This window comes from Haliotis cracherodii, unplaced genomic scaffold (genome assembly GCF_022045235.1).
Source record: "Haliotis cracherodii isolate W230 unplaced genomic scaffold, xgHalCrac1.p SCAF_12, whole genome shotgun sequence".
NCBI classification, from domain to species: domain Eukaryota; kingdom Metazoa; phylum Mollusca; class Gastropoda; order Lepetellida; family Haliotidae; genus Haliotis; species Haliotis cracherodii.
In genome coordinates, this window is record NW_027266267.1 from 20718627 (window position 1) to 20743409 (window position 24783).

The 24783-nt window shown below is 43.4% G+C and overlaps 1 pseudogene; it reads left to right on the plus strand.

Moving 5' to 3' along the window:
• Window positions 1-5163: 5163 nt before the first annotated feature.
• On the plus strand, window positions 5164-23028 carry LOC139457638 (cystathionine beta-synthase-like; annotated as a pseudogene).
• The last annotated feature ends 1755 nt before the right edge of the window (window positions 23029-24783 follow it).

Genomic DNA, 24783 nt, shown 5'->3' on the forward strand with positions numbered 1-24783 from the left:
GAATCTATACTGAACGGCATAAGAAACGCCACCCCTAGTAACATTGCATGAAAAGTTGTCATTTAAATATCTGTGTAATTTTTGTCAAAGTTTCTAAAATTTAACATTACCTTGTCCGGAAAAATGAAATTTGATGATAAAAGACAAAGCAGATGACAATATAAGCGATCGCCCAAACGCCATGGTAATCCGATGCACGTGAATTCCGTGGAAATTGAAATGCATATGCGTTCCCCCATTTGTTGCCCTATTAAAATCCACCCAGATCGGATAACATTCATTCGTTATTGAATGCCAAGAAATCAGCGACACCAAGCCCTTGGACAATTGCAAGCTGGACAAACCGCCCTGCAAGTAGCCAATGCATTTCAAGTCGACGTCCGACCTAGGCCGACAACTGCAGCTGAACTGCGTCAAGCATTCCTCAGAGTGAGAAATCAAACCCAAAGACATGAAATTTGTGGAACACAGGCGAGCGGAAAAAATCAGGCGAGTACTCTGATGCGAAATGTCCAGTTTCGTGTCATTTTTCAAAATGGCCGCCATCAGAAATCATAAATTGATTCAGTTAAAAGCGCACACTTGTCCTACATTACATAACTTTTATTGTAATTTGAAGCATACTTTCCAGTGATTGACATCATGATCCACGCAATTGGGATCGATGTCATGCATGGATTGCTGAAGATCTATTCTAACCCGGCTCTTCAAGGGTCCACAAACGGTTGTATGTTAAAGTATGGGAGTTACGACTATCGTAGGTTTATGTTAAAAATGGAGTTACGGCTATCGTAGGTCTATTTTAAAGTATGGGAGTTTCGATTTTCGTAGGTCTTTGTTAAAGTATGGAGTTACGATTATCGTAGGTCTATGTTAAAGTGTGCGAGTTACGATTATCGTAGGTCTATGTTAAAGTATGGGAGTTACGATTATCGTAGGTGTATGTTAAAGTATGGGAGTTACGATTATCGTTGGTCTATGTTAAAGTATGGGAGTTACGATTTTCGTAGGTCTATGTTAAAGTATGGGAGTTACGATTATCGTAGGTCTATGTTTAAGTGTGGGCAAGTGGATCCTGGTGTTTAATAGCTGTTTTAGTCCTGCCATTCCCGCCATTAGACACGAGACCTCCGCTCCACGGTGACCCGACGTCCTAGTTCTGCACGACGTGTGCGGCAGATGGCGTGACCTACATGGAACCGGAATAAACTGGATCTGCCTGACCTCGTGCAGCTGTGAGTGGCTTATTTTGACAATTCACACGAGATAGCACACACGTAGATCTCTCTCACCTGTGAGGGGCGGTCGGGTAGCCTAGTGGTTAAAGCGTTCGCTCGTCACGCCGAAGACCCGGGTTCGATTCCCGACATGGGTACAATGTGTGAAGCCCATTTCTGGTGTCCCCCGCCGTGATATTGCTGGAATATTGCTAAAAGCGGCGTAAAACCATACTCACTCACTCACTCACTCTCCCACCTTTACCTAACGGAGGAGCAAGAAGATATGTTGATAAAATCGTTTTTTTCAGATTAGCAATCTCAGATCAACCAAACTTCATCATTTAAACAATTTCATGAGCCTGCTGGAATGGGTCGGGATCTGGTGTTACGTCATTTACAGTGAATTCATGCAATATCAGAACATTGCGGACCCAGGTATTATTTAAGTTGTCGCAGGATCACGAGGGGCACATAGGGTTTTGACCCGTGAAGATTCAGGGTGAGAATAGGTCTCCCGTAACCCATGCTTGCCGTAAAAGGTGACTATGCTTGTCGTAAAAGGCGACTGATGGGATCGGCTGGTCAGGCTCGCTGACTTGGTTGATGCATGTCATCGATACCAATTGCGTGGATCGATGCTCATGATATTAATCACTGGATTGTCTGGTCCAGACTCGATTATTTACAGACCGCCGTCATATAGCTGGAATATTGCGTTAAACAACAAACCGACCAACATGGGGTTTTATGCGAGCAGCGTTAGGTTTTAGACTACTATCCGGAGGCGAGTGGTATGGTATAAAACCTAACGACGCATAAAACTCAATGAACCCCGAGTGATTCTGCTGCGACGAATTTATCATACCGTTATGTTTTGATATGAAATTGTAAAATAATTCAAACAAATTCAAAATTAATAGAAAACAGCTGTTCAGAGGTCCGCTTGCGCTATTTTGCTTTGAAGCGGGGTATTGGGAATTTATTTAATAAAATTTCCACAGCTTGTTTGGCCTTTACGCCAAATGGAATCTGAGAATAATCAAGACAGGTTCCTGTACATGCGCGTTTCATATTTAGCAGAACTTGATTGAACTTATGTAAAGAATCAGTGCATCATGCAATTCCAATAGACAATGATCATATAAAAAGTCAAGTCGGGTATTCTCCCATTTATTCGGATCACAATATATGATACTCCGCTTTTTGCAATAATCCAGTAATATCATGGCGGGTACACCAGAAATGGGCTTCACAAAATGTTGGGCATCGAACCCAGGTCGTTGGCGTGACGAGCGAACGCTTTAACCACCAGACTACCACACTACCTCTGAAATACGAGGTGAAATGGGGTTTAACATTGATGCGTACAAGATTATTGCACTTATGTAGCGACGTGTGTGTGTGTGTGTGTGTGTGTGTGTGTGTGTGTGTGTGTGTGTGTGTGTGTGTGTGACTGCTTGAACTGGTCCTGATTAATGCCGATTTTATAGTAGTTGCCCACTGAGATACCATGACGTGTTTTAACACGAATACCCCCTCCACCCCCCGGAGACCTGCATCATTTTGTGATTTTTCACCCATCAAGCTGATATAACTTGAATAACTGTTCAAAGCGGCGTCCAATCCACACTGACTGACATCAAATATGAGATGAGATAACCTTGGTATCTGGCGTGATAACAATTTGAATTCCCGTATGTGTTTTCTATGTCAGTGATATTTAATAGACTATTATTGATTTGTTTATATTTTAGCTCGTTCAACAAACTAAGAGATGCAATCAGAAACATTCCACTGAACTTTTTTTGTGTGAATGAAGTCAGATATGTTTTCTAGATGAAATAAACTGTTACACAAAAATGACAGACTCAACTACGTCCTCAAATACCCCACGAGCACCACTACCACCACACACACACACACACACACACACACACACACACACACACACACATGAAAATATGTAGTGGTCGTTCTCTCAGCAGTGACCCGTGAAGATCGTAAGAGGCGACTAACGGGATTGAGTTGTCTGGCTCGCCGACTTGGTTGATGCATGTCATCGTATCCCAATTGTATCGATGTTCATGATATCAATCACTGGATTGTCTGGTCCAGACTCGATTATTTACAGCCCGCCGTCATATAGCTCTGACAGTCACTATCAAACACAATGCAAATCCCTAATCTTTTGGAAAAACAAAAGCTTAAAATCATAGCACAAAGACCGCAAAATACAACCACGACAAATATATCACAGGATACTTTTGAGTTGGCCCCCAGGGTACGTATCAAGAAATCATTAGCCAAGTATGACCGTCAATTGCAAGGAACAAGCACCCCGAGTTAAGTCACTGTGTTACAAGTCGAGAGTTGCAAGATAATATCAATAGAAGTCAAAGAAATTGGTGGGGGTGAAGCAGCTCACCTGCCCTTAACGATCAGATCAAAGCCACAGTTTTCAGGTGCAAATACATTGCCATGCATAAAAGCATTGTTACTTCATTAAATCTCCATGACAGTCGATAAACAAGCTCTGGCCACATTCAAAGCCAAACCCTCTGACACAGACTCTGAGAGATCGATGTTGAATCAAGTCCTGATGTTGTATTAATCCTTGCCCCTCTATATCGAAGTGGCTCGGACAAAGTGTTGATAAATCTTCTTAAAGATGTCACCATGTGACATTTCAGTGTAGGTACATCTCTACAATTTGGGAACGAGTTGAATCTGAAGACATTAGGCCAAAAAACTTCCAAAGAGGCTTTTTCTTCTCCTGCGATAAAATGTCCATCGGTGTTCTTTAGGCTTAAGAGTGTGCATTTACAGCACCAAAGTCCGGGGAAGAAATATATCTTCGGAAAGAACACAGTATCTAAGAGGATTTTTTTGTAAGTGTGATAAATACCCATCCTCTTTGATTAAGGGTATTTTATCTGCAGAGTAACACTAAAACCCTCTGCTGGGTCTCCCAAGAGTCCTCTTCAATTTGCCAGAGGGTGTCATAAAGAACGGAGGCTGTGCAAGCTTTCGGTAGGAGTGGTACTAAACTGTTACGCTGTGAGGCAGGTGCTGTACAGATGACAAACTCTGTCTAAGTCTTAAAGATGTCACCATGTCACGGAACACCACTTGACCTTATCATAAAATTAACAAAAATATTCTTCTTCTTGTTCTTCTTCTTCATCATCCAACACGCCACTGTGAACATCACGCAGCACCACAGTCTAACATACGCTGCAATAATTGTTTGTCGGCAGTACTCATAACATAGAACCATAAATTCAATACCACCTCGTAAGTTGTCTGTTACCTTTGCAAAGTCAATAACATATATTGGAAAAACGTCGGTGACAAAACACCCCCCTGTCTGACCCCAAAGTTGACGCCAAACACATCATTATAGCTACTACTACTACTATTGATACTACTACTACTACTACTACTACTACTACTACTAATAATATATACTCACTCACATAACCCCTACTTAGTCTCTAGATAGATCTCTTATTTCTTTCTTGCTTTCTCACCTTATCTCTTTCTCATACGCACACTCCCCCCCCCCCCCCCCCACACACACACACCCACCCCACCCACCCCCCCACCCCACACCCACCACCACCACCCCCCCCCCCCCACACACACACATACACACACACTCTCTCTCTCTCTCTCTCTCTCTCTCTCTCTCTCTCTCTCTCTCTCTCTCTCTCTCCAATCGCAATCGCATGTACATTAAACATGTCAGCTTTTTAACAGAAGGCAAGGTCCCAGAAGACGTACGCTACGTTTATAGGTATCAACTTTTCAACTTATATCCCCTACCTGGTCCAAACAACACTCCGCTAGAATCTGGAAGGAAATTCTCTAACCTTCAAACAAGCAAACATATCTAATCGGATATTTCATCAGCCTATGACACCGTTACAAAGTCAAAGAGACAATGCCCCGGAACTATGTTACCAAACAAATAACTCGTTCCCTGGACCATCTGGGATTGTTCTGAAGAAAACGAGCTGTGGATCAAGAGACAGTTTGGCTTATTTACAAGAGTGAGTGAGTAGGGTTTTACGCCGCTTTTAGCAATATTCCAGCAATATCACGGCGGGGGACACCAGAAATGGGCTTCACACATTGCACCCATGTCGGGAATCGAACTCGGGACATCGGCGTGACGAGCGAACGCTTTAACCACTAGGCTAGCCAACTGCCCTTCATTTACAAGAACAAAATGTATGTTTTGTCACACTGACAATACGTTTGTTTAAGAATTAGGTCAAACCGACCTGAATCAACACACGTGCGTCAAAAGCTTGTAAAATATGTTCATTTAGAAAAGTATCATTTTAGTAATAATGCTAGACACAAAGAAAACGGGATGAACTAATTCTGGTGCGGGGTCACAGCAACAGCCTGTATAAAGAATGCAGTGTCAGGTGCGCACGTATGACCGTTGACCGAATGGAATCTCCACACAACCGGGTAACTTTCCACCACTCGACCATCAGTCTTATCTCTGCCGAGCCCCTCCAATCATCACTGTGTCTGTGGATATTGTCTTCGGCCGGAACTAACTAGCCACACATTGCGGTCAAATCTTAACAAGTTTTGATGCCAGGAGGTCAGCGCATGCTTACCCTTTTCGCGAACACCTGGTGTCATCACTGTTTTTTTTTAGTGATCCATTCGTATAGTTTTCACCGCTATGTTTACTTTTACGCCAATAGGATTTGTTTCGGCGGATAATACTGACTGGTGCTTCTCTGGCATTGACGTTTCGTATTTAGTTATAAACAGACATCAAAACTAAAACACAGACATCGTTTTTGAGAGAGAGAGAGAGAGAGAGAGAGAGAGAGAGAGAGAGAGAGGGGATAGAGAGAGAGGGGGAGAGAGAGAGAGAGAGAGAGAGAGAGAGAGAGAGAGAGAGAGAGAGAGAGAGAGAGAGAGAGAGAGAGAGAGAGAGAGAGAGAGAGAGGCCCACCTCAAGACTCTCGGGTACAGGGCCCCGCAATTCGTTATGCAGAGTTGTCCTCCTTGGCCGTGCCAGGAGCTGCTGACTGTTCCCAATGTAACCAATTGTGTCGCGATTATGAACCTTGTTCCATCAAGGGTAGACCCCAACAGTTACAACTGAAATGTTCTTGAACGCGGCGTTAAACAATACTCACTCGCTTAATGGCCTCAACCCAATCCCGAAACAAATTTCTCTTCATTACCCAAGACCTACATACCCCCCCCCCCCCCCCCCCCCTCCCTTATCCCGAATACCCCCAAATCCACCCTTAAGTTACCGCGTACAAAATCCATACACAAAGGGATCGAGATACTACAGATAAGATACAGATACAGTACAATAATCCCTGTAGTATCTCACGTGCTGACTGCGTAACACCCCGCCGTGTCAACAGAAGTGAGGTGAGGTGAAATTGGGTTTAACGTCGCGTCCAAGATTATTGCACTTATATAGCGACGTGCATGCACGTGTATGTGTGTGTGTGTGGCTGCTTGTACTAGTCCGGACTGATGCCGATTTATAGTGCTAGCTCACTGAGATACCATGCCGCAGTTTAACACGAATACCCACAGTATACTGACTCCGAGCCGACCAGTCCTTGTTTTAGCCCCTTAATGCCGAGCGCCAGACAGGGTAACAACAAGTACAATCTTTTAACGTCTTTTTGTATGACGCGGCCTGGGATCGAACCCTGGACCTTCCGCTCTCCGGGCGGACGCTCTACCACAAGACCACGGAGGCGGTCTGTCAACAGAAGGCTCACCGTGACGGCAAACAGTTATAACACACAGCGGATAACATATGATAACCCACGATAATGAATGATAATGCACAATAATGCATAACTGTTATCAGTACGTGGGATGAATGTTACAGTAGAAATCAAAACAAAAACAAAAACAAACTTACAACTTAATACAGTTTGCTTAGTCAGCACTATTCCGGCTATGTCACAGCGACCTGTAAATAATAAAGTCTGGGTCAGTATGACAAACAGTCAGCCATTGCAACCCTCCCCCCATTGCGACAAACATGGGTGCTGGCAGCCTTTCCTGCCTGCAATTCGGGATTCATATGAAGGACAAACAGATTTAACTGCTAGTCCTGTCAGCTTGTCGTAGAGCAAGTTTTCGAACTGCAGTGAACAAAACATGAACCTTAGGCAAGAATCGGTTGTTATGTAAACATCCAATGGCAGAGAATGTCTTAATGCTCTGAATAAGGATTTTTTTAAAGCTACGCCATGCTGTGATTCCTGTATTCCAAACCGTATTCTTGTAGTTGGTTTTCTCCTCAGAACACATAATCCAATTTTTTAGAATCACATGTTGTCAACGGTGTCCACGCTGCAGGCAGATTTGTACACCTAGACGCCGTCGGCCTGTATTGTGTAGACGTAGGCGGTCGGACTGTAGTCAAGCGAAAGGTCGTTACCATGGCAACTCCATGATCGCAACACTGGTTGGGGATGCGATACAATGCAATAAGACCAGATGAAAAAAATCAACGTCAAGCGACAGAGAACAGACTAATTACAAGCGTTGAATAATAAGCGTTGCCACTAGGACATAGTATGAATAGGACACACATTCAGACATTTCGAGAGTGTTAAAAAGCATACTTGTTGTGCTTAATCTTGCTCTCGACATCAATCGACAGACAAAAACAAGAATTAAACCTTGATGTTCTAGACATGATTGTCATGACTGTATGTTCAGTACTGGTATCAGTCGTGTACAGGACAAACCCCGGCTGTTTGCTGTGTGAACAAAGTTCAAGAACCATCTTGCACGATGTCTTCAGAAGGCCTTGAAACACCAAGGAGTGTTCACAAAAAAAAAAGAACGTCTCTCCAAAACGCAACAACTCTGAGTGGAAGATTACCCAAAAGGGGTGGGAGGTCCCAAAGCGCAGCCAATGTCACATCCGGGCACTACAGATAGTGAGGTGGTGTATAAATACGCCGACAGCGTGATAAGGCAGATCATTCCCCAAGATCGGATCGGAACATACACAGTGAGTATAGCAGAGATCATCATTCAGCACATGTGGAATTTGTAAATTGTAGATTTCATGTTGTGAATGATTAAGAGGTAGAATAATGTCTCTTCTCTCGTAAAGAAACTTGTCAAATATAATGGAATCACTTGCATACTATTCATGATATTCGCTCATACAATTCATGGTAGTCGCCGGAGGCAACGCGATCAATGAAACAAATCAACAGCAACCGTTGTTAAATAATGTTTATTGCAGACAATGTTATAAACTGCACGTTTGATGGCGGCTAAAAAGGAAACAAACAAGAAAAGATTATTCGATTGTGACGTATTTGATACTGGTATCATAGCTGTGCTTTGGGTTTTAAGTTTTTGCAGTGGTTAGGCGACTGTACTCGCCCTAGTAACGTTTTGATAACGTTTGTAATTGTTGGTCAAATTCAATTTCCAAATGTATACTTTTGTTTGCCCGGTAGAGTATAATATAGTGATCAAAAAAGGATGCAAAATAATTTTGTACTATTTTCTATTCAGCAAGAATAAATCTATGAAAAGTATGATGTATATTAATGCATATTAATGCCATATATATATATCTTATCTACGTGGACAGTATGCTGATGCTGCTAACATGACAATGGATTAAGTTGTCATCATTTTCAATTCTCTGTCGTTTGAATAATGTAGGCTGTATGGATTCATTAATACGAACAGATGCTACATTGTTACTTTTACTTTCCCGACATAATGTTCTGTGGTAGAGAATTGCGTGTTGCCGTTGATAATCTGATAACCTGACGTAATTAACTTTTATAAAATCCGATATTGTACAACAGGGGTATGTTTGGAATCAATGTCGAAGTATCAGTATTGCTTCCCAAATTACATACTACCCAAATAAATAAACGGATTTTTTAATATTTTTGAACCAGCATTTTGTATCGTAAGTACATGTATACGAACGTTAGTTGCACGTGATACAGATGTCCATCGTTACACCGCAAATCCTGTTATACCGTAAATCCTTAAATAAACGTATGTAAATAAATAGGCGCTAAAGGGCTAATAGTAATCATTCTTCAGAAATATTGTGAAAATGGCAAACGTATTATTTCAAGGAAGGGTTCTTTTTTCATTTTTTTGTCAAGTGTAAAGCGCGAAGGTGATATGGCTGAATGAATTAAGATTAAATTTTGCATACATTCCCTTATAACGCCTGATAAATTGAGAGTAGATGATAGCATTTAAATTATTGAAACGAAACGCCTCTCTGAAAGACGGAACAAAAGTAAAAAAAAACTCCGAAATGTATTTGACGTGCGCTTTTTCGAGGATTTACGGTACATATGTCACGTGACATGTGTATGTCATCTTAATGTATCAGCTATTAAGTATTAGATAAGGAGCAACTATGATTCCCTCTTTGTCGACGTCCTATTTTCACGATGCTGACTTGGCAGTGTTGGTGACGATAGTGGGTAAGTCTAGTTGTCGATAAAGAGGCTAATAAGGCGAGGCAAAGACCGGCGAGATAAACGTTGTGTTCAGCCGCACAGTTATCGGCCTAGAATGACAAGGTTACTGGGGCATTGGTACGCTGCTTAAAGAGGCACGTCGTGGCCTTTTGCCTTTTAACGCCACTCTCCTTAGTGTGACGGGAGCCTGTAAATAATCCAATTAGGAGTGAGTGAGTGAGTAGGGTTTTACGCCGCTTTTAGCAATATTACAGCAACATCACGGCGGGGGACACCAGAAATGTGCTTCACACATTGAACCCATGTCGTGAATCGAACCCGGGTTTTCGGCGTGACGAGCGAACGTTTTAACCACTAGGCCATCCGGCCGCCCCAATCCAGTTAGCACAGACAGTCCAGTGGTTGATAATATGAACATCAATCTGCGCCGACGGGGTACGACACGCTATCTCAGGAGTACCAGTACCGCAATGCCGATCCACTGGTGTTGAGAGCAACCGTCAGGGAATTGCTGTCCAATGTTCCTGAATTGATTCTTAAAGATTGGTTTTGCTTTTGTTAAATGTACATCTGCGTGCTCATTGTTTAATCCAGATCACGTGTCGTTTCAGGTAAACATGCAGACCGGAAGTCAAAATGGTGTACAAAATGGCTGCCCAATAAACAAAGATGGCGCAGAGTTCAATCCATACAGGAACTGGAGGCGACCAGACTTGCCCAGTCGTTGCACGTACGGCAGATCAAAGGACAGCCCCCATTCCAACAAGTCATGGTGAGACATGTATACGCATGTATTACTGAGTTTTATTACTGACTAACTATTAGTCAGTAATTGTTCCCATAGTAACCTGTGACGTCATGTCAAAGGGAGACAATTGGGATGCCACGTTTAGTCCCTTTCTTTAAGAAATAATCCGAATCTCTGTTGCGATGCTGCTGCTGCAGCTGATACAACAACGTTGTTGATTGACCCCAGTCGTAGTCGACGTCCGCTCCTTGTTATCTTCTCGTGCCGTCAATGAGTTTTAGCAATTAATATATTATTTTGAGGTGAGTTGTTTTCCATTTTGACACGTCAGTTTTGTTTGTTTGTTGTTTAACACCGCACTCATAAATATTCCAGCTATATGACAGTGCGCTCTAAATAATCGATTCTGGACCTGACAATCCAGTGACTGACATCATGAGCATCAATCCACGCGATTGGGATTGATGACATTCATCAACAAAGTCAGCGAGTCTGATCCCCCGATTCCGTTCGTCGCCTCTTAAAACACGACAGTATTCCATCAGTATCATGGGACCGCCTCCGTGGTCTAGTGGTAGAGCGGAAGGTCCAGGGTTCGATCCCCGCCCGCGTCATCCCAAAAGACGTTAAAAGATGGTACTTGTTGTTACCCTGTCTCGGCATTAAGGGACTAAAACAAGGACTGGTCGGCTCGGAGTCAGTATACTGTGTCTGAGTGGGATATTCATGTTAAACTGCGGCATGGTATCTCAGTGAGCTAGCACTATAAATCGGCATCAGTCCGGACTAGTACAAGCAGCCACACAAACACACACACGTACATGCACGTCGCTATATAAGTGCAATAATCTTGGACGCGACGTTGAACCCCATTTCACCTCACCTCACCTCAGTATCATAGCGTCCAGTATATAATGGGATCGTGACAACACGAACCCGATACTGACAAACTGTTGCCGAGGATGACCACCCAATCCACCTGGTCGTCCCTTACGACGGCAAAGAAGTGATTCGGACCAGTTCGGTACCGAGTCTAAGATGTCTAAAACGTAGAGGTGGAAAGATTGAAGTGTATGTGTCACATGGTAGGTGTGTCGTCAGTCAAACAGACCTTTATTGAAACTGCAGTCTTTAGCTCTACCACATGGCATATATTTATTCATATATTCACAAAGACACTGTATTTACATGCACGTGTTATATTATTGACATAATTATACCATATGTATTCACATAAGGCTCTGACTAGCTATTGTTTCCCTGCGCCTCTCGGCGAGTGTTGCGCGGTGATTTCTACTTGTAAAACATATGGAATACCATAAGGGCCATCTCGTAATATTTCTTGAATATTTGGACAAATCAGGAATAATCGATACTAGTTTCAAATATCAAGAGAATGAATGTTAAATCTGTCAACGATTTATCTTTAAATTTCGATTTTAGCCTCTTGATTATCTTTAAATTTTGCAACACATCAACTTTTTTCTCTTGACAACTTTAGACCCTAATTTAAAAATTCGCGATAACATGTTGAAAATTCAAGACTCATGAATATTTGAAATGATAAAATACTGTTGACAATTAAAGATAACATGTTGTAATTTAATGGTACCATTTTTAAATTTCAAGATTCTATTATAAATAAAACAAACTTCTACTTTGCAATTATCTATTAGATCTATATCAGCTTTTTGCTCACAAGAAGCCGGCTTGTTTAAGCCGTCGAGGTGAACTGGTCGCGAAATACTGATGTAGATTTTAACGCCGCTTCAGACAGTATTTCAGTCCCAGCATCGTATCTGAACTTAATATGGGATGCATAAATATAATATTACAGTAAACTACGGTTATAACGAACTCAAAGGGACTACTAACTGTAGTTCGTTATATCCGTAGTTCGTTATAAGCATTTATACAGCATAACTACAGCAAATAGTCGGGACCAAAAACTAAGTTCGTTATATCCGTCAGTTCGTTATAAACGTGTTCGTTTTAACAGTAGTCTACTTTAGTCAGTTACCCCAAATCGTTGAGCGAACACGGTTAAAGGGAGACTATGCTCTGGTTCCTAGGTCTAGACGTAATTCATGGCATGCATGAACTTTATACACTGTCGCTGTGCGAGTACTGTAATCGTTACTTGACTGACACACATCACAAAAGGTGAGGTGAGGTGAAAAGGGTTTAATTCTATGCCGCAGTTTAACGTGGATACCGTATACTGACTCAGAGACGACCAGTCCTTGTATTAACGCCGAGCGCCAGGCTGGGTGACAACAAGCACAGTCTTTTAACGTCTTTTGGATATGACTATCGAACTCTGTGCAGACGCTCTATCCACTGGACCATGAATATTGTCACACAATTTAAAGAAGCAGATACCCAAACTAGTAATGGAAAGATGGGGATCAAACTTGATCAAACTTGATCAAACTTGATCAAACTTGAGAAAACAGTTACAGTCAACCTGCCAGAGCCTAGCCATCCTTTAACTATGTTAATTAGATTACGTCACTCATGTCGTCTTCTTTAACCACATCTACAAGTGCTTACGTCAAAGGGTCTGTACGCTTTCCTCCATCCGTGAATTCGAATTGTGTCGTCGCTAATTTTAACTAACGAATCAAAACACAGTTTGTTTCAAGCGAGCGAAACCAGCGAGATCGCTGACCAATGAACGTTTAGATTACATCGGCACCCAATATCCGGCAGGGTCGGAGTAGGGTCGTTTAACTTCCGTGAGATTACACGGACTCAATTCAACTCAGTTCTATGTTTTGATGCTTGTGTGGGCCAGTAAAAATAGACACGCGTCACTATCACAAATCGGACGTATATATTCACGGGAGCTGAAAGAACGCGGTAGTACCATTTTCCCAGAACAAGAGAGTTAACTGACTAAAAGTTCAGTTTCCACCCTTGCCGAGCTAGGCTGGCTTTATTGAGTCACATTTTGGCTGGACTAACGAGTCTATGCATACTTCAATAACAATCGCGCAACGAAATCGAAATCCGGTTCGTAGACTGTCATGCAGATTTCGGTCGATTGCGGGATTTGCAAACCATGTGCCCCGCAAACTCGTTGTCAATAGATATTTTCCAAACCTTTTTATGATTTTAATCAAGGTGTTTGTGTGATTTGATGCACTTCGTGATGTAAGACCCGTTTTGTCACAATATAGATCTTGATTATCGATCAGATATCGACTGGGCGCAGCCATTTTGTTTGAAACAAATGCAAGTGATGTAATCTGATTGGTCCTTAGAAGAGGCTTATAAGGGACATAACTCGTAATAACCACTGGTGGCGCTTTAATCGAGCCCAGGAATTCCAGCCTAGTTTGGCAAGGGTGGAAACTGCACTTTTAAAGTCAGTTAACTCTCTTGTCTCGGGAAGATGACTTGTACTAACGTGTTTCTTTTCTTTGTTAGTCTGTTACATGCTTTGTTGACGTCGTTCCACCAACGTCGTGTAGTGTGACCTTCTACACGGGGTTGTTGCATGCAGGTTTAGTACACATACATGCAGTCTGCGACTCTTTGCTATTGGTTCATGTTATCTGCCCAGGGGAGCTCATCATCAGTTTGTCATAAAGAGAATTAGCCAGTGTTTGAATCAACTAAACGAAGAATCATGTGGTTACAATGACCGAGTATTAACAGTATTTGATGGATGACCATCAGGGAAGATAACTCTGCTAGCATCATAGAGCGACCTTCACTCTATCGACCTCTGGTTTACTTGCATGATTACACACTTCAGGCCGATTTGATGTGGCTGAAATAGTAACGACAGTAACGTTACATGTGCATAGCATCGATGCCCCCTAAGGGGCATTTAACTCTTCCAAGGGGCAGTTAACTCTTCCAAAGGGTAGATAACTATGATTTTGTACAATGTTCCTGCAATGATGTTTATTTCACCACAGTCCCAAACCAGTTCGGCCGAAGATTCTCAATAGCGTGTTGGAGAACATTGCCGGCACTCCCATGATCAGACTCAACAACATCGGCAAGAGCGAGGGACTTAAGTGTGAAATACGTTAGTATATGACGTGGACTGTGGTGATTGGTCTGCGCTTTATGACGTCATTACAGGGATTGAACTATGCTATACACGCTAGCGGTGGATTTAGACTTTCACTAGTGTTTTGTATATCTAGTGTTTATCTAGTGTCTGATATTCTAATGTATAGCATATCTAGTATCATGTTTGTTATTTTTAGCCTTCTATGCGTTATAACTAGGTAACTGATAGCTATATTCAATGTATCTATGAATGTGTCGATCTTTGTTTTAGTGAAGAGTAGACTCCCGATATGTCGACCTTATTTTGTCGAACTACCAATAACTGATACAGAGGTCCCGTATCTTCAGATTTCCACATCAGATTAAATCGAAGCCTTGTTTAAGTCCAGGTCGACATAACGAGACTCTATGCTGCCTTTTGATTCTCGCCCTTCTCGCATTTTCGTCGCATTTTCGCATTTTGTACTTAGTGAAATGTGAGCTTAGCAATAAAGTGATTTAGTTAGCCGTGTTATGAAGATGTGTTGGCAGTAAGTCCCATACATTAATGTTAATGAAATATGTCTCCGTAGTTTATCAGTGTGTGTCAAGTAAACAATGTATCTATGAATCATCTAGCCTGTAATGAATTATATTGATGTATTGTAGCGACCAGGCCAGGCGACTAACCACGCCCATCTTTCTGTTAACAGTTGCCAAGTGTGAGTTTTTTCAACCCGGTGGGAGTCTTAAGGACAGAATCGCACTGCGCATGATCGAGGATGCTGAGGAGAAGGGTTTCATTAAACCAGGGGCGACAATCATTGAACCATCGTCTGGAAACACTGGTTGGTTGTCTCCCCTTCGACTAAATTCTATTACATCTGAATGTGACAACGAAACAGATCATATATCATCTATCTTTGACTCCAATTTGAATTTGACGTTGGAACTGCAACATTCAAATAAATCCCAACCTCCTGAATAATTTGTTGATATGATGCATTGTGCTATACTCGCATATTTTATCTCTTGTCCAAGGACTGCCTCCATGATTCAGTGGTAGAGCGTCCGCCCGGAAAGCGGAAGGTCCGGGTTTCGATCCCCGCTCACGTCATACCAAAAGACGTAAAAGGATGGTATTTGTTGTTACTCGCGGCATTAAGGGGCTAAAACAAGGACTGGTCGGCTCTGAGTCAGTATACTGTGTCTGAGTGGGGTATTCATGTTAAACTGCGGCATGGTATCTCAGTGTGCAAGCACTATAAATCGGCATCAGTCCGGACTAGTACAAGCAGCCACACACACACGCGACGTTAAACCCCATATCACCTCACCTCATAGTCAACTTGCGCCATTGTACCCTGGTACCCTGTCATTCCAAGAATCAAAGACGAATGAATGACACACAATGGACAATACAGAATTATTTAGTGGTCCACCGAAGTGTAAAGTCAAATGACTTCGGGCTTTCAATGCTCCAACAATGTAACGAATCGACTACCATCGGGAGTTACGTCCCTTTTGTCAGGATTAGTTTTACACCTTTGATACAACTCAGATTGTAGCTTTTCAAAATTATATTTATCAATCAGATGTATACATTTTCGATTTTAAGAGTAAATGAGAGAAATTATAGTTTACTTATTCAGTACTGACTGGGCTGTGACGTCATCACGCCAAGGATTCCAGGGCAAAAAGAATAAGTGAGTTGTGTTTTACGCCGCTGTCAACAATACTCAAGCAAGGGGCTTCACACATTCTAGGGAATTGAACCCAGGCCTTCGGCATGAGTGCTTAACCACTAGGCTATACTGACTCCGAGCTGACCAGTCCTTGTTTTAGCCGCTAATGCCGAGCGCCAGACAGGGTAACAACAAGTACCATATTTTAACATCTTTTGGTATTAAACAGCCGAGGATCGAACCCCGGACCTTCCTCTCTCCGGGCCGACGCTCTACCACTAGACCACCGAGGATGTCCTGAGAGAGATACTTTTACTCCTGGGCCCACTTGCACAAAGCGATCTTAGCGCTAAGATGATCATAACTCCCATACTTTAGCACAGGCTTACAATTGTCTTAGCGCTAAGATCGCTTTGTGCAAGTGGGCCCTGGTGTATTTATACAAAAAAGAGGGTTTGGTCGTTAACAAGACAGTCTGACTGTTTTAATCACAACTCGTATGACATAAGTAATAGAAGACGCACGACCTAATATTCACGTAAAGGTATATGGATTATAACCGTTGGTGAAGTCAAGAGTTATCTCCCTTTCAGGTATAGGCGTTGCCATGGTGTGCGCTGTCAAGGGTTACCGCTGTATCATCGTCATGCCTCAGCGCATGAGTCTGGAGAAGGTAACGCTATTCTTCTTCTTCTGGTTTCTTGATTCATATAGAGATTGAAGCTTAGCTTCAGATAACGCGAATAATTGTCATATGTGAATTTCGATGTTATGCTATGGGAGCTTTATGGGACAAGCATATAGGGGAAACATTGGCCCAGAAAACTCTGCAGAGTTACGCCCCTTGATTGTGGCCGAATTCGATAATAGTTGGTTCGAATCCAAGATTCACCCTGTTAATGATTCTTGGTTTGTCAGCACCATACACATGCCTGTTGGAGTTACCGAAGTGGGTAACGTCAGGGATCTGCATCACTTTGGGTTCGCTCCCTTAACGCCGTGATACAACTGAAATAATGTTGAGAGCTATGCTACACTCACCTCGTCCAAAAAATGTTAATTACACATCAAACAAAATAGTAATATCAAATTAGGAAGAGGCGATCGCCAAATACGAGATGTGCGTGTGAGCTTGGCTATCCTGTTTACCTGTGTCCACCTATGATTACCTGTGTTTACTTGTGTTCACTTGTGTTTACCTGTTTACCTATGTTTACTTGTGTTTAACATATTCACCTGTGTTTACTTGTGATTACCAGTGTTTACCCATGTTTACTTGTGTTTACCGTATTCACCTGTGTTTACTTGTGTTCACTTGTGATTACCTGTGTTTACCCATGTTTACTTGTGCTTACCCGTATTCACTGGTGTTCGCCTGTGTTTACTTGTGTTTACCCGTATTCACCTGTGTTTACTTGTGTTCACTTGTGATTACCTGTGTTTACCCATGTTTACTTGTGCTTACCCGTATTCACCTGTGTTCACCTGTGTTTTCTTGTGTTCACTTGTGATTACCTGTGTTTACCTATGTTTACTTGTGCTTACCCGTATTCACCTGTGTTCACCTGTGTTTACTTGTGATTACCCGTGTTTACCTATGTTTACTTGTGTTTACCCATATTTACCTGTGTTCACCTATGTTTACTTGTGTTCACTTGTGATTACCTGTCTTCACCTATGCTTACCTATCTGTCTCCAGGTAGCCACGATGAAAGCGCTGGGTGCAGAAATCTACCGAACCGCAAACGGGATACCCTTCGACCAGCCCGAGTCTCACGTGGGCGTGGCCAGACGACTCATGGAAGAAATCCCCAATTCATTCCTCTTAGACCAGGTGAGCTAAAACGCCGATCATATCAAGCATGACGTGGTTAATGCGTCAGTTACTTTCTGGTGTCAGCTCCTTCACGTGCTCACGAGTCGACTCGCTGTCAAGACAGAATAAGGCTCTAAATATGTCTCTTAAAATCATAGCGCTCATGCAGTGCAAAGAAAGCGAGTAACCATCCTATTTGGATGCACTTTCCTTATACTGTTTGTATTGAACGAAATAAACCGCAATGCCAGTTTGTGAGAAATATGTATTAAATACAATGGCGACGATTGGCGACTCATCAAAGTAAACGTTATTACGAAACGTCATCAGAATTATTTTAGCTCAAACTCATTTTAAATGTACACATGCTGTTCACAAGGGTACATATTGCGAGTGATAATTGCAACAGAATGGAAGAGGTGTCCATCATATGTTCAAATGGGTTCCAGGTTAGAGTCAAGCCCCCGGCAACCTATGCTTGCTGGTCAGGCTCGTTGACATGGTTGATGCATGGCATTGGATCCCAATGCGTGGTTCGATGCTCGTGATGTCAATCATTGCATTGTCTGGCCCGATTTGATTATTTACAGACCGCTGCCATACAACTGTAATATCTCTGATTGCCGCGTTAAACAACAAACAACCAACAATGAATCATGTACTAAACACGATCACATAATTTTCAGTTGACTCTGAATGACCTCTGTTACAGTATCGCAACCCCAGCAACCCACTTGCCCACTACGACGGGACGGCGGAGGAGATCTTAGATGCCTGTGATAGTAAGTAAAAATATGGATGTTATAATCATACCGGCAAATAAAGCACTAGACGATGCTTGATTTCAATACATATACTTGACGGGGTAATGCCAGTGTTGATGAAGCCATGATGGCGTCGTGTCAGTAGAATCTAATCCTTCTTCTTCTTCCCAGACAAACTGGACATGGTGGTCATAGGCACCGGTACGGGGGGCACGTTGACGGGCGTGGCCAGGAAGATTAAGGAGCGGTGCCCCAACTGTAAGGTAAGAGTCAAAGCTGGGGGATGCGACTTTGATGCTGAGGGGTGCGGGTTTGTATGGTAAACGACAATGCAGTCGGTGAGGGGTTGGCGCTTAGGTGTAGAGGGTTGAAGCTTATGGGTGCTGGTTTGAAGCTGAGGGGTGCCCGGTTAAAACTGATCAGTGCGGGTTTGAAGCTGATTGGAGCGAGTTTGAAGCTGATTGGAGCAAGTTTGAAGCTGATGGGTGCGAGTTTGAAGCTGGTAGGTGCGGCTTTGAAGCTGATTGGAGCGAGTTTGAAGATGATTGGAGCGAGTTTGAAGCTGATGGGTGCGAGTTTGAAGCTAAGGGGCGTGGGTTTGAAGCTGAGGGGGGCGAGTTTGAAGCTGATAGGTACGGGTTTGTAGCTTAGGATTGCAGATTTGAGCTGAGCGTGCGGTTTGAAGTTGTAGAGGGTGGGTTTGCAGTAAAGGATAAAAACATCTCAGCAGGCTTCACTTGAATATAGTACCTCTCATAAGGTTACTTTGGTAATATCTTAAAGTTGAGTCATTTCCTTGCGAACGTCCGGGGTTTCCTTGTTATTAAATGGTTAGTTTTTCAGCATTGTAAAGAAGGGAGGGATGCGGCATTGAATGATGCGCTATGCCAAGAGGTGCTGCAGCAGTCCTTTGCACTTGATAGTGTTTCTGTGTTGTCAGATAGTAGCGGTGGATCCCGAGGGTTCACTCATCGCTGAGCCTGCAGAGTTGAACCAGAAGGGAAAGAAGTTCGAGGTTGAGGGGATCGGGAAGGATTTCGTCCCGACAGCGTGTGACAGACAGGTCAGTTATACACACTCGGTAGGGGTCTGTATCTATTCAAGTGTAGCCCTGTCAATTATTTAAAGAAAAACGAATGAAACTTACAGATTTGATTAATTCTTCAAAAGACGTTTTTGATACTTGCAAAACAATTGGTGAATAAGGTCTGAATTTTGAGGATCAACGGAAATATTATCCATTGCACTCATTTGACAGAACCTGAAGAAAGACATGAAAATGTCAAAAAGCTGAAGTCGATGTTGTTGATGCAACGTCATCAGGTCGAGACGTCATCAATGATATGTGACGTCATATTGTATTGTCAAGAAAGCAGCAGTGTGACATCATCTTATTGATAACCAATCAGTCTTTAGCGGCTATAATACATGTGAAGTATTGGAAAGTTAATACAACTGAAGGTGTGAGCGGTATTGGTAATATGTGTGTGTATATCCCTCAGTTTGTGGACAAATGGTATAAGGCGGCAGACAAGGAGTCATTCCAGATGGCTCGCAGGATCGTCAGAGAGGAGGGACTTCTTGTAGGTGAGTCACAGTCACAATCTGACTGCATGCCTTAATGATGGCCACTAGTCACAGTCACATTCTGACCGTAGGCCTCCACGATGGCCGCTAGTCACAGTCACAATCTTCGCTGTAGGCCTCCACGATGGCCGCTAGCCACAGTCACATTCTCGCTGTAGGCCTCCACGATAGCCACTAGTCACAGTCACAATCTCGCTGTAGGCCTCCACGATGGTCGCTAGTCACAGTCACATTCTCGCTGTAGGCCTCCACGATGGTCGCTAGTCACAGTCACATTCTCGCTGTAGGCCTCCACGATGGTCGCTAGTCACAGTCACAATCTCGCTGTAGGCCTCTGCGATGGCTGCTTGTCAAAGACACAATCTCGCTGTAGGCCTCCGGAATGGCTGGTTGTCAAAGACACAATCTCACTGTAGGCCTCCACGATGGCAATGAGTCACAGTCACAATCTCTCTGTAGGCCTACACGATGGCCATGAGTCACAGTCACAATCTTACTGTAGGCCTCCACGATGGCCATGAGTCACAGTCACAATCTCACTGATGGCCGCTTGTCAAAGTCACGATGGCCGCTTGTCAAAGTCACAATCTCGATGTAGGCCTCCACGGTTGCCGCTTGTCACAGTCACAATCTGACTGTATACCTTGACGATGGCCACGAGTCCCTGTCACATTCGGACTGTAGGCCTCCACGATAGCCGCTAGTCACAGTCACAATCTCGCTGTAGGCCTCCACGATGGCCGCTAGTCACAGTCACATTCCGACTGTATTGGTAATGTAGTTAATGTTGTGTACAAGTTATTTATTTGGTTCACACGGTGTTCAAGTTATAAATGTGGTTGGCGTGGTGTACACGTTATAAATGTGGTTCATGTGGTGTACAAGTTCTAAATGTGGTTCCAGGCGGCAGCAGTGGTACAGCTCTGCACTATGGCATCCAGGCAATGAAGGACTTCGGCTTGAAGGAGGGCCAGAGGTGTGTCGTCATCTTCGTCGACTCCATCAGGAACTACATGTAAGTTGTGGCAGATAGAGGCAGTTCGGCCGCAGCGGAGGGATACGGAACCCAGGTTCCATGGGGAAATCGGGGAAATCCCCGATCGCTAAATATAGGTTATACGTAAAACGGAACCTGCGACCGTTGCATTTCCCACCAGCTCGATGCGGCGACGTGTGTCCCCATTACTTGGCAGTCGTACGTCAGACTGTTGAGACACATGAGCGTACATAGGAGTAGCTAGGTGAATACTTGTACCCTATTCGTGATGCATTTAACGATAAGATCCGTGCCTGGGTCTGTGAGTTTTCAGATTAGTCGGAACAGGGCTTCATTGTTTAGCGATCGGAAGTGGAATGTGTAGCTAGGTTTGGGGAAATACCGCTCATGGCTTCACTGCCTCTGTTCACCATTACCGCTCTATACAAGAAGGGTGATGGGGTAGCCTACTGGCTAAAGTGTTCGCTCATTACACTGCAGGTTAGGGTTCGTTTCCCACAAAAGTTCAATGCGCACAATTTAGGTGAGAATTGCTGGAATATTGCTAAAAGCGTAAAACCATACTCACTCACTCACTCCTTCTACACATGATTGTGGTTTGCCTTGATAGAGTACAGGACAATGTATCTAATAGTATTAAGAAACAAACACCGAGACTTTGGTCTCGACTGTGAGTTGGTTTGTTATTATTATTAGTTACGTGGTCCTTTGGTTGGAATGTTTGTTGTTTTTGCCCCGCACTCAGAAATATTCTAGTTATATGACGGTGGTCTGTAAATAATCGAATCTGGATCCGACAATCCTGTAATTGATATCATGGACATCGATCCACGCAACTGGGATCGATGACATGCTTCAACCAAGTCAGTGAGCCTGACCACCCGATCCCGTTAGTCGTCTCTTACGACAAGCATAGTCGCCTTTTAACGCAAGCATGGGTTGCTGAAGACCTATTCTACCCCGGATCCTATGGATAGAAAGGTTATTGTTATTACTTACATGGTCCTGTGGATAGAGTTGCGTGTCGTCTTTGAAGCAGATCAAGGCTGACTACAGCCCCTGATGGTGGAGTTTATGGCGGGTGTCTTCCCACTGTTGAGAGTCATTCTAAGAAATGTTTTTGTAGACACATTGATCACCCCGTACAAACGCAGTAAGGTACTGACTTTGTCTCCTGTTGCAGGACGCGGTTCCTCAATGACGAGTGGATGGGGGAGAGGGGTTACCTGGAGGATGAAGAGGAGGAACCCAGCAAGTAGACAGGTGAGGGTTTGCTTCATCTATTTCAACTATGTTGAATCTGGACCAGCCAAACCAGTCCTTTATATTATGAGGAACGAAACACGTTGCTAATGTGTGTTTGTTGTTTAACACCTCTATATTTATGAGGCCAGATATATGATGGTGGACTGTAAATAATCAAACCTGGACCAGACAATCTCGTGATTGACATCATGTGCATCGATCTACGCAACTAGGATACGATGACAATCATCTATGACAGGCATAATCGCCTCTTAGGGCAAGCATGGGGTGCTGAAGACTTATTCTAGCCCGGATCTTCACAGGTCTGCTGCAAATGAATACAACATATGTTTACCTAGGTTGTAAGCAACGTTTACATTCTGTTTCAGATCGAGGTTAAGATCGGCTTTTATCGTCAATATTGTGGCGTCCATTGCAAGAGATACAAGTGTGTTGTCACTTGACGTCACTAAAGGTCGTGACGACGTCACAAAAGCCCGGTGGAAGTCGACCCGGTGTATATAATGTACAGCTGACATCATCTCCCATATAAGTACATGCTCATCTTGTTCCAAGTTTCAACAGCATGCACACTAACTGACATTTGTAGCTACACGTTCGACTAATCGCAGCACCGCCCAGCAGCAATGCCCTGAAACACAGCATGCTGCACTAAACTGACATCGGTATGTACACGTTCCACTAATCGCAGCACCGCCCATCAGCAATGCCCTGAAACATCACATGCTGCAGAAACTGACATCGGTAGCTACACGTTCCACTGATCGCACCACCGCCCAGCAGCATTGCCCTGATACACAGCATCCTGCAGAAACTGGCATCGGTAGCGACACGTTCCAGTAATCGCAGCACCGCCCAGCAGCAATGCCATAAACACAGCATACTGCAGAAACTGTTCACTTGACAGAAACAATATGGCGGCGACATGCGGATCTATTAAACATGTAGACTTAGAGTATATTGATTTTTTGCTTTTCATTTTCAATATTTCATGAACTTAAACTCATGTAGTTAGGAATTATGTGTAAAACTGATTATGTTGCATTGCCGAGTGATTGCTTCGTGCAACAATACATGTAGAATGGCGATTTTAAATGTCCCAAGGCAGAGGATACGTTGTTAAGTATTATATAGCTTTGTTGAGGTACATGTAGGTACATAGAACTTTCACCTCAAGTAAAACGACAATTTATGTAAATGCATGTTTTGAATTTTGGATGTGTACATTCTGTAAAAATGTATTGTATGATGCAATCAATCTGAAAATAAACCAGTTTATTAATTCTATATGAACTTTTGTTACAAATTTTGTTGGTATGAAAATAGTGTCAGCTGTATCGGTGAATGTGTGTGTGTGTGTGTGTGTGTGTGCGTGCGTTTGTGTTTGTGAATGTCGGAGGGACGGGATGTAACGCAGGTGAATGCCACGAACTCGGGTCTGGAACCATACTCATTGTCAAACTGAGATTCTAACCCCGATCACGGGCTTCCAGAGAGTCGTCTCACGTTATCTGGACCGCCTCCGTGGTCTAGTGGTAGAGCGTCCACCTGGTGAGCGGAGGCCCGGGATTCGATCCCAGGCCGCGTCATACCAAAGACGTTAAGAGATGGTACATGTTGTTACCCTGTCTGGCGCTTGGCATTAAGGGGCTAAATCATGAACTGGTCGGCACGGAGTCAGTATACTGTGTCTGAGTGGAGTATTCCTGTAAACCTGCAGCATGGTATCTCAGTGGGCTAGCACTAGTAATCGGCATCAGTCCGGACTAGTACAAGCAGGCACACACACGTGCAAGCACGTCGCTGTACAGTGCAAAATTCTTTGACGCGACGTTAAACCCCATTTCACCTCACCTCACGTTATCTAAACGTGTCCGATACCCAGGACTTTGGCTGCAAACTCTGGTTCAACATTTCCCGCCCAGGGATTCCGCTATTTGCCCTTGGTATTTCAACACGTTGTCCTCCCAAGGCCTCCTACGCCATACGGGATGAGACACATGGTATGTTCTCCTGAGACACATTTTATGCTCTGCGCATTCGTCCTCTGTCGTGGTGGAGTGGTAGAGCGCCTGCATTTGGAGTGAAACGTCGGTGTTCGATCACCTGCCGTGTGATGCCTCAAGACGTTAAAATATGGTACTTGTTGTTACCCTGCCTGGTGTTTGTCATTAAAGATGATAAAACAAGGACCGGTTGG